Here is an 11,558-nt window from a genome sequence, read left to right as displayed (position 1 = left end):
TCTAGGATAAAGTTTCTGTCATATGTGGGCGATACTAAAAACTTGGTTATCAATCCGATACCAAGTAGTTACAGGACTATTATTACTGATATTGATATCGATACTTTTTCTTGAAATTTTATCATATAGAGTAATTTTGGAAATACTCAATTTTTTTGTAATTAAGTGCATTTTAAAACACAGGACAGAGACTTACGGCAAATAAAAATGTTTAATTAATTACAACAATCTTAATACATGAATACATCTACTATAGAGCATGTTTATTAGTAATAGCAGAATACAATACTAATAAAAGCACTACTTTTGCTACTACTAATAATAATAATAATCCAATAACTACTGCAACATTTTAAAAAGTCACAAAATAAAAAAGACAGCACCACAAACTAGTGGTGGACGATATGGTAAAAATGGTTGTGATGACGAGGCTGAAACGTTTGGATCCATGTGGAAATGGTTTAATGATAAAGGACAAGACATGAACGTAGTCAGAGTCCAGGCAAGGGTCAAACGCAAAGAGCAAGGCAGGATGGCGAATAAACAGGCAGGAGTCAAAACACGGAGAATCAGACAAAGCTGGTACGCTCAGACTGTTAGCAAACTAAACAAGACTTCGCACTGAGCAGAGGTTGGAGAGTGAAATATATACAGAGTGATTGATGAGATGATGAGAGACAGCTGAGGAAGGCTTGCACCAGAGAGCGATGGATCATGGGCGATGTAGTAGAAGAAGGGAGTGGAGTGTCAGTACTCTGACGAGAGCTCCCTCTGGTGGTTGGAGGTAGAGGTGGAAGATTGAACACTAACAATTGTATATCACAATATAAATTTATTTTATATCATAGTAATAATATATTTCACAGTATACCAAAATAAAGTACATTTTAATTTATTCTTTGATAAAAATTGACAAAAATGTCATTACTAACTTTTCTCTGACTTTAATATTTTTAAGTAACATGTAACGGAATTGTCCCAAATGAGGAAAACTTTTTTAGAGTGCATAACAATTTCAAGTTTCTTAGTAGAAAAGCATATTTTTGCACAGAAGTGCAGCAATAAAAATAACCAAATAAAAACTATAGAAATGATTGAAGAGAAATGGCACGATGTATACTTTACCATCGCGCACAGGATATGTATTGTCATATCGCCCAACACTACCACAAACATACATTTAAAAATAAAGGCAGTAATAAAATAACAAAGTCACTACTTAAAAAAGTTGTCATAAGCAACACTGTAATACCATTAAGTATTGGTAAGTATTGTTAGCTGTCACACATGTAAATGTGTGACATTTGTTCTCCACATTTGACTCCTCCGCTGGGGGAACGGTGAACTGCAGACACAGCTGCACTCAGGAACCACTTGGTTGTTTAAATAAATATAAATGTAGAAACAAAAAAAAACAAAAATCCTACCATTGCAAGCAAATATGTTTCTCTTGATTGACTTTCTCTGCTCTCGGATGAAGCAGGGAAGTGAGGGGCAAGGTGTGAGCAGCAGCTGTCTGTTTACACAGACAGACAGTGTTGCCAGATTGGGCAGTTTTATTAGGAAAAATACCAAAAAAAAAAAAAAAACACAACCAATATGGTGTTTCAGTTTGAGAGATGTAGACCGTATTGTAAGTGGTTCCTTCAGTTTTAGTATCACAAATATGAAAAGACTAAGTCTTTTATTGAGTCAACATTGATTGATTATAAGGACATTAAAAAGATTTTGGAGGAAACTGGGCCTCTTCAGAGGAACATATTTGACACACGTGTCCGACAGCGACCATCGGGAGGAGAGTTTCAGACGTACAAATGCATTATAGCACACAGATTCCTACGTTAAACTAAAGCCTTATGGCATTACTATACATGGATGTACTGATGGATTTAATGTGCACATTATGTGGATGGAGGTTTATGAAACAAACAAGCCAATATTTTTAAAGAAAGCGTGGCTTTTTCCTTGTAAAATTAAAACTTTCTTCTCATAATTTTATTTATTTATTGTATTCTTATGGTGGCCCTAATACTCCGTCACTTATCACTGACACAAGCCTTCAAGAAAACATTGTTTCTAAGCAATCATTTGTTCTTTTTCTATAATACTCAGCTTTTATGAACAAAATAAAGGGTTTACCTTTGTTTTGTTAACCATAAATGTTATCTAAAGCTTGTTTTTTTTCTCTTGTAGCCACAAAAATGCTCTGAAAGAAGACGTCCTGTGAGGCAGAATTCTAACAATATTGTAGATATTTTCAAAGTTTAGATATTTTGTTTTAAGTCAAGAAAAAGCTGATTCATATGCTAGATTTTACAGTTGTGGGGGATATTTTTTTGAGAAATAAAGAACTAAAACTGATACGAGTTTAAAGCTGGACAATAAACAGGGGAACTTGTTCAATCTAATGGAATTATCAGTTAAAAAACACAAAAGTGCTTGTTTTAGAATTGCAGGATTAAATGTGATTGTAATATTGTAAATGTAAGGAAAATTAAGTTCAACATAAGTGAACTTCTCTCATCATGACAGCAGAAATCTATGCGTTAGCCTGAATGAGTGGGAGGGGCTGAGTCACTGGCTGTCGAAGACAAAAAGCTTCACCTGAAACCTTCACAGTCTCCCCAAAACCCCATAAAGTTGTTAGTTGTGTTTCTGTTTTTTTATTCTTTAGTCTAAAAAGTCATTAAAGACAGCAACAGAATGGCCAAAGGGCTCCAGCCTAGCAAGGAGAAGGACAAGGACACAGTGGATAAAACTTGGCATAAAAGAACAAATGCTGCTTGGCTGAGCATCAAGAGTGGAGAAATAGGACAAAAAAGTCCGGAAACTCACAATTACACACAACAATTTGCAGCCGGTGTGTGTTTCCATAAGTGAAAAAAAAAGATCCATATGGATAATGTGACCTACTTAAACCAAAGGGCTGCAGCACATTTCCCATTTCATTCTGTCTGTGCAGAACCTTTATCTTCCTCTCAGATGGATCTGCTCGCTGCGCACTTTTCTGTCGCGTTTCATATCACTTCTCCATGTGACTGAAGAATGCATCAACACGACCTCAATCACTTTATAAATCTAGACCTAAAAAAGAGATGGAAAGGCTGAATCATCGCTACAGACTGTCCTCTTTATGCCAACGTGGATTTGTTTCAACGCAGAGTATGTTCATGTCGAACCAACACAAATATTGTGTTTTTTCACAGCATGAATACAAAGAAATTCCCTGTTTAAACCTTGTTAATGCTGCATTTTAATATATCAATCAGCTAATAAACCTCAGCGCTTCATCATTATGATAATAGCAAATAAAACGAATGAGATGAGTCACCAAATGAAAGAGCTGGGGAAATCTTTGGAAAGTTACAGCAGCTTAATTGGGATCTTTCTGAACTTTCCTTCATGCATGCACGCCCTCTCACACTGCAGCATGCAGACGTACACAGAGGTACACCCACACACTGACAAAATGGAGAAGTGGCTGCAGCGGGGAGCAAGGACAGTATGTACATGACAGATGATTAAGGATGTGTGCTGTGCAGCGGAAAGAGGGAAACTCAAAGTACACGCTTACACAACAGATGAAATCGCTCCCTCCACGGAAAGAAAACGCAAAAAACGACCACATTTAAGGAAAACAGTCATTAAAAATAAAAAAATATCACAACTAAAATGCAAAATTAAAGGAATTTTTTTTTTCAAGTAAAGCAAAAATGGATAACAATGGATGTGAAGACTTCTTCTTTTTAGATGTTAGTTTTTTCAAAACTGTAAATTTGGAACAGCTGGAGGATCCAAGTGGTGCATGCAAAGGATCTACCCAAAAATGTGCACCACAAAACAGAAGATTCTTCTCTTAAAAGCAATGTTTTGGCATAAACATGCAGGAAATGATGTACATGTGGCTGCAGTGACTCATGACCCCGGTATGCTGCAGACGACTTGTACAGATGTGGCTCCTTCCTCTTTGAACGCTCATCTTCTGGAAATCCCAAAGAAAGACGAGTTAGGTTAAGAGATAGAACATGACTACCTTCAGATTCTTTTTTTATCCACCTGCAGCTTTTTATTTTACTGACAGACTTTATAAATACATGTCTGGCAGAGCTAGATACTAATCCTACAAACAGATCCAAACCAAAGAACAATTACTTTATCTTCTCACAACTTCTAGGTAAAATGGAAAGGGCTATACTCAATTTAACTACATTTGCATGGTAACATTAGAGTACATGTGTCAAAGTCAAGGCTCGGGGGCCGAATCCGGCCCGTCGGGTAGTTTTATCCGGCCCTCCAGATCATTTTATTTTATTGTTATTAATGACCCGATGTTATCTTGCGCTTATTTCTAACTTGTATAATTTTGACAAAATATATTTTTTTAGAGAGTAAAATATTGAAAGTTATTTAATAATTAAGTTGATTTATTCTGGAATAATACTCCTGACTTTTTAGTATTCATAATTACATTAAAAAGTTACAGTTTTAAAGTTTTAAAAAAATGGCATTATGATAGCTTTTTAGACTATTTTTACATTTACTAAGACTTTTTGGCTATTTTGGAGTTTGGCTAATATTTCAGCTACATCCTAGTTGATTTGACTAATTTAGGTATTATTTATGTATTTATTTTTTTCGTGTTTTTTGGCTGTTTTGAAGCTTAGCTAATATTTCAGCTACATGCTAGCTGTTTTGTCAAATTTAGGCTTTTCTTTTTAAGTTTTTAGGCTGTTTTGGAGTTAGGCTAATATTTACATGCTAGCTGTTTTGGCTAATTTAGGCTTTTTTCACAGTTTTTTTTGATATTTTGAAATGTAGCTATTTTTTCAGCTACTTGCCAGCTGTTTTGGCTAACCTAAGTTTTTTTTCTTTTTTCGTTTTTTTAGGCTAATTTGGCATTTAGCCAATATTTTTAGCAGGCTGTTAGCTTTAGCATTTTCAGCTATTAGCTTAAGTGATTTCAGCTATCAGCTTCATCGTTTTTAGCTATCAACTTCAGCATCATCAACTTCAGCATCTTCAGCCATCAGCACTAGGATCTTCAGCGGCCAAATTCAGCTTACAGCAGCACTAGCATTATCACAGGTAATGCTATATATCTAGTTCATAATTATGTTAAAAAGATAAGGTTTAAAGTTTTTAAAAATGTTTAGAATGTTCAGTAAATGTTTATCCTGTTTGACCTGCAACCTAAGGTGTGTTTTGGATTTTGGCCCCTTGAGTTTGACACCCCTGCATTAAAGGAAACAAACTTAAACAATCACTTCTATCATCTTTTAAAATATTTTAAATTGTTCCTTGTGGTCTTTTGGTTATTTTTAGGCTCTTTTTAGGCAAAATCGAAAAACTTGTGTTTTCTTTGACATAGTTTCTGGAGAGTATGTTGCCAGTGAGTTGTGGGCGGGACCATTGGCGTGTAGCAAGCCCAGCCCACCTTCCCCTCCCTGTTGCTGAGAGCTCTTATTTACACTCTCTCCTGCTCCTCCCCACATCTCTAACCTAACATTAGCAGTCCAACAAAAATGGGGATCAATATCAGAGCTATCCAGGCGTACAGTTTTGAGCCTGATGTCACCCCAGACGAGGAAAACAAAGTCATCGTTCATCAGAATAAAGCCAAGCACGGAGCTTGATGTCCGCCTTTTTTAAAAAAAAACCCCACAATTTTCATTAATTGGGTCTTGTAATTTGTGCCAAAGGATTTGCTTCATGTTTTTATGTCCTTGAAAAAGCCTGATTGAAACTCCATAAATGTCAAAAGTAGATTTTGTGTATAAAATTAAGCCAACTGGGAAGTTAAAAAAAACAGTTTCAGCTTCTGTCTCAGAAAGTCCTCATCACCATTCTCCCATTGGGCTCTCCATTATCTGATTGGTCAGAAATCGTGGTGTTCCAGATCATGATGCAAATGTGGGGGCTCTTTCAGTGAGGCAGTCCAGGCAGCTTGAATAAGTATCTTTTATGGGTCAGAAGAATCGCTCGTGGCAACGATTCTGGACTCAGAAACTGCAGACCTTGACACAAGAAAAGGCCTGAATTCGGTACAGCTTCATTAAGCAAATGATTCATTTGCAAATGGTAGTGTTCTGTTTTGATTTACATTTTAAAATGTTTTTGTAGATCAAAATTTGGATGACTTTTGAAGACCCACTCTGATGAAAACTGCATTTTTAATATGTTCTTTTAGAATTTTCTTTCACGACGAAGAAAATTTAAAACTTTGTCTCAAGGGGAATTCTTTATTCAAATTGAAGTAAATCAGGAGCTGACAAAAATGCTGTAAGAAAGAGCTTGTAGTTCCATCCATTTTCCTAACCAGCTATATCCCTTTTGGGGTCACGGGATTTCAGAAGCTGTTTGACAAAGGAAGGGCATCAAATCAAATCAAATCAAATTAAAATCAAATCAAATCAATCTTTATTTATATAGCACTTTTCATATAAAGCATAACACAAAGTGCTTTACACCAAAAATAAAACAAACAAAATAAATAATCTAAAGACAAGCTATAAAATTAACTTGCAGCCCCCTCCCACAGACACACACACAACCCCTCACCCCTTTCACTCCTCCCACCTTCCCTCACCCGTACACCCTAAACAGGTCGCCTGTCTATTGCAGGGTTCACAATCACTCCCACACACATGCACACCTTGGGACACTTTAGAGCAGGGATGGACAAACTAAGGCCTGGGGGCCATATGAAGCGGTTAAACTATTTTATCTGGCCCTCCAAACTGCAGTAATTATGGTGTCTCTCCATAAATGGTGCACTGCAAATACATTTACCTTCGTTACATTGCAGAAATGTATTCTGGATTCATGTACTGTGTGAAGATTTGTTGTTTTTCTGACATTCGTGTGTGTTTTCTTAGTCGGACAATCATTTTTCTGATCATTCCAACACCCCATGAACAAAGCATTTTTTCTTGGGGGAAATCAACCCATTGGTGCAATTGGCCCTAAAATGAAAACCAAAATTTTGAAACTAAAACTCTAAAATGTTCTGTGTAAGCAATATATATTAATTTCCAATCAAAAAATTGAAACATGTTTTCATCCAGATTCTGTGTTATTTCTCTCTCTCATGAGGTGGATTACCTAAAAACACACATAGCATCTGCTCCTGCTCCGGCCCTTCTGACCATTTTTAGAACCTTATGTGGCCCACAAGTCAAAAAGTTTGTAGTTGTGATGTCAAATCTACAGTCGGCGGGTCACAAGCTCGCTGCTCCGCTCCATTCCCATGCATCCACTTGGAGACAAACAGATCCATCTTTGTTTTCCTCGTCCAAGCTGGCATCTGGCTCCATACTCTACAGCTGGATAGCTCCAGTATTGCTCTGGATTTTTGTTGGACCGGTGATGTTAGGTTGGGGTTGTGAGGGGCTGTAAGCTAGTGGAAGAGTGTGTAAACAGAGGGATGAAGAGAAATGGGGGCGAGCTTGAGCCACGCCAACAGTTCTGCCCACAACTCAGAGGTGAAACCTAAAGAACTCCTCCGGAGAAACTCAAGAAAAAAGTTCATTAAATAGATCAAAAGATGATTGAGAGGGATTTAACAAAAAGATGAAGTTATATAAATCTCTTTGAAGGAGACATTAACGGGATGCAAAGGAACTAAGTTAAACAACTAAACTCCCCTTCCCAGAGTTTTTACTGTTAAGGCCAACCCCCCCACAGAATGCTGCTTTGGACAGAAACTGTCCTAAAATTTCCCTAAGAGGTCATATGTAGTTTAAGGAAAAAAAAGCTTTTCAGCACATTTTGAATTTTTTTTTTCCCTCCAGAGCCCCAAGTTAAGCTTTCCTCCTCGTAGTCTACATTTCAGTGCCAGAAGCAGTGAACTTATCCTGCCTTCTGATGCACTTTCTTCAAAGTTACCCAGAAATTCTAGAAGCCGTTTTCTGTTCAGAACCTCGACCCAAAAACAGGTCATTTTGAGAGGTGGGTAGGCGGATAAAGCAGCTGTTTCTGTTTTTTCAATTAGCTTTTACATTTTTACAGCACAGTTTCAGACAGACAGAGCTTCATTTAATGAATCCAGACTGCTTTCCCACCTCTTGGGAACAGACGAAGGGGAGGGATGATGGTCAGAGAGCGAGAAGAAGAAAATGGGAGGAGATAGAAAAGTTGTTGGCTTTACTGGAGACATTTTTGTTCGACAGAAGAAAGGGAAAAGCAGAGAGCCGAGGGTGTCAGGGAAACTGGGAGGCACATTTTTTCAAGCACATTTTTCCAATAATGCATGCTCATTTTTTTGCCCTCTTCACTTTCCATTGCTTAATCAGGGATTCTGTGTTGCGGGACAGCTGGAATCGTTAAAACTGAAATTTTTGTTAAAAATTGAGAACACCTTTGGGATCAGATTCCCATAAAACTCAAAAAAGCTGCTGCACAACTGCCAACTTTCCCTGGTGGAAATAGTATACTTTTTTTCCACTCCTGTCATTTTTTTCCTCATTTATTCTTCCTTTTCGCTCCGTCCTGCTGCATTCATCTTTTGGCCGTTTTCTTCCTTTGCTGTGACCCAAAAATATTTGAAAGTGTTCCATATCCCTCCCCTCACTTGTCAGGCCCTTCAGAAAAAATGTGGCAGTTTGTCTAAACACCCAGATCTCCTCTGGCTTTACAGTCAGATTTATTGGTCCACAGCTGGCAAGCATTTGCTCTGTTCACTTCTTTTTTTCACACATACTGAGGAATCTATTTCACCATTTCCTGCTCCCAAGGGTGTTTTTCCCAGTGAAAGAAATTGATCCTCTCTCCTGATCACCCTGTAAAGCACACCACAGGAATACAGCATTACCTACATTTGAGAACAAGAACCCTCATTACGGAACAGCTTCATTTGTTCATTCAGAGGGTTTGTCTGAGCCTGTGTGTGTCAGTTGTGAGGCTAAAAACACACGTCTTCATGAAACCCTCCTACTCTTGGTTTTTAGGACTGTGTTTGTAGAAATGTAATTGTTTTCATACAACCATGAAAAAATGAGATAGTAAATCATAGATAAAAAGGTTATAAAAAGACAAAATTGTTACTAATAATTATAAATTCCAGATTGAAGATTATTTTAAAACAAAGGTGCAATTACAAGAAAGTAACTTCCCATGAACTCCACTGGGATGGTCAAACCTTGAAAAATTAGCTTAGGAAATGTTACTATTTCACATCAAAAAGAGTTCACACAATAAAAAGGGGGAGGAGTCAATTGTAGGGGAGTGGTCTAGACTTTAAGTTCTACTTTGTTCTTACCTAACCCTTTCTTTTATCTCTTACTGGGCATATTCCAACAGCTGACTGTACGTGAGAACTGGACTGAGTGAGTGTGATGCATAGACCGTTAATAAGAACTGGACATAACAAGTGTTGAGATTCCCCATTGGTGTTACCTCTAACCCTCGTGAGATCAGGTTAGAGCCTTCTCCATCACTTCCTGATACGTCTACTGCCATATTGCAACGATTGCAACCCTTCGACAGCGATTAGTCCGAGTCGGTCTGAGTCAGGTTTTTAGAGGAACTTCTGTCACCAATCGTGAGTGAGCTTATCCCGGCTCGTTCAAAGTCCACACCCCTCCCACTGAATGTGGATCGGGAGAATCTGTCAATCAAACGTTTGACGGCGGAACCAAATGTTTTAATTGAGGCATCTGATTGGTCAGTTTATAACTGGTGATAAAGAAAGTATTTCTTTAAAAAAGTTAGGCTTTTTAAGAAGAATGTATCAGAGCAAGAATGGTTAATCTGACAAATAGAACGACTGAGTAATAGATGTTTATTTCTCAATGGAAGTCAATGGGTTTTGGCTTCTTTTGAGTTAGGGGGACTTCCTGTTTGGAGTGAGAGAGGGGAGGGGCAATTCAGTCCAGTTCTCGTATACAGTCAATGGTTCCAACAAACATTTTATTTGTTTTGGACATTTTTGGAGTCTCCGGTTGGATGACATCACATCCTACCAAGATGGTGACGACCAGAGTTATAAAAACTGGCTATAAACTGATTTTATAGAATCCAGTGGGTCATTTGACCGCACCTTTTTCCATTTTTGTTTTAGTCACTGTTTACTGTAATGAAGCTGCATTTGTTGTCATTTCAGCCTGAAGTATTTCCTTGTTTTGTTTTTTTGAGTGCCTGTTTTTTGTTACCATGGATTAGCTTTGATGTGAGTTTCGTGCAGACTTAAGAGCTTTTCAAGGTCGTAGCACTGGTGATGTTTTCCTGAGAATGATTATACTGCTTTGCCATTTTATTGTTTTAAGTGTACGATGTTATTTCCTGCTGCAATAAAACAGGTTCTTCACTAATTATTCATAAGGTTAAAAAACCCTGACCTAATGCGCTAAAACACAGAAGTGATTTTCGGATCATGTGTCATGAGTTCTGAGTTAATGTTTAAACACCCACTCCATTGAAATAGTGTTTTTGGTGTTTTAGCATGTTCTTGTAGCATTTTCTCATTATGGAGGGATTCTATCAAATAATTTAGGATTAAAACTGTGTTTCTGAGTATGTCTTTATTCAAATATTTTTAGATCTGGAGCAGATGAAAACAGGATGCTTGAAAAAGTTCAGGTTTGTGATGCAGTCCCTGCCAAACTTTTCAGTTCTTAATTGTCCACTTGCAGACGAAAAGATCCTTAAAGGTCTTAATTTTCCTCGTTCGAGCTGACCTCTGGCTCTAACCTGTACAGCTGCATCGCTGTGATATTACACGCTGTTTAGGCTTAGGGTTGTGAAGCAGGAGAATGTGGAAAAGGCACGCTGGGAAATTAGCAAGGCTAACTCCTGAGCCAACAGCCCCAGTCTTAAAAACCCACAGACTTCTTGATTTTAGCAAAAAACTGCATAAACATAATTACAAGACCACTGGGACCAATTTTACAATAGAAAACAGATAGTTAATTGAAAAGGAACTAAGAAAACTGAAGAAAGTTGATCTTTAGTGCCAATTGCAGCAACTGATGGATGTCTTTCAGGGAAAAACACTTTCAAAAACGCTGGGTTTGTTGTGTTGGAATGATCGGAAAAATGACCATCCGGCTTGAAAAACACACATGAACGTGAAAAATAACACTAGTCAGTTTATTTGTGGTGCACCATCTAAGGGAAGACACCAAAATCACAAGGAAATATAAAACATTAATATGGATTATCAATATAATTTATTCCAGATTAAATAGTTTATGGCTTTTTCACTTGTGGGCCACAAATGGGTTTCAAATTTGGGGCCAGATCAGTTTCAAATATTTCGAGTGCTTTGGTAATTCACCTCATGAAAACACGCTGCAATCAAAACAGAACATTTTGGTGTCTTCATTTTAAAATGGAGGCTTTTGTTCTCGATTTAGTGCCAGTTGCACTGATGGGTTCCTCAACGAAAAACAAAGTTAGAGAAATGCTATGTTCTTGAAAAACAACAAATCTTCCAACACCACATCAATCCAGAATAACAAATAATTGACAATTTATTTATAAAACAGCATCCACAGGGGAACCACAGAATTACAGGGACACTAAAACATTAATAAGGATTATCAGTATAATTTATTCCAGTT

At 37.4% G+C, this 11,558-nt stretch overlaps 1 protein-coding gene across 3 annotated transcripts in view; it reads left to right on the top strand.

The window, feature by feature from the left end:
- Nucleotides 1-11,558, top strand: part of LOC112145296 (low-density lipoprotein receptor-related protein 1) — a 137,746-nt gene that overhangs the window by 54,178 nt on the left and 72,010 nt on the right. The gene's annotated exons all lie outside the window — the stretch shown is intronic.

The sequence above is a fragment of the Oryzias melastigma genome, linkage group LG5 (genome assembly GCF_002922805.2).
Source record: "Oryzias melastigma strain HK-1 linkage group LG5, ASM292280v2, whole genome shotgun sequence".
NCBI lineage: Eukaryota > Metazoa > Chordata > Actinopteri > Beloniformes > Adrianichthyidae > Oryzias > Oryzias melastigma.
This window is presented reverse-complemented; position numbering and strand designations above follow the sequence as displayed.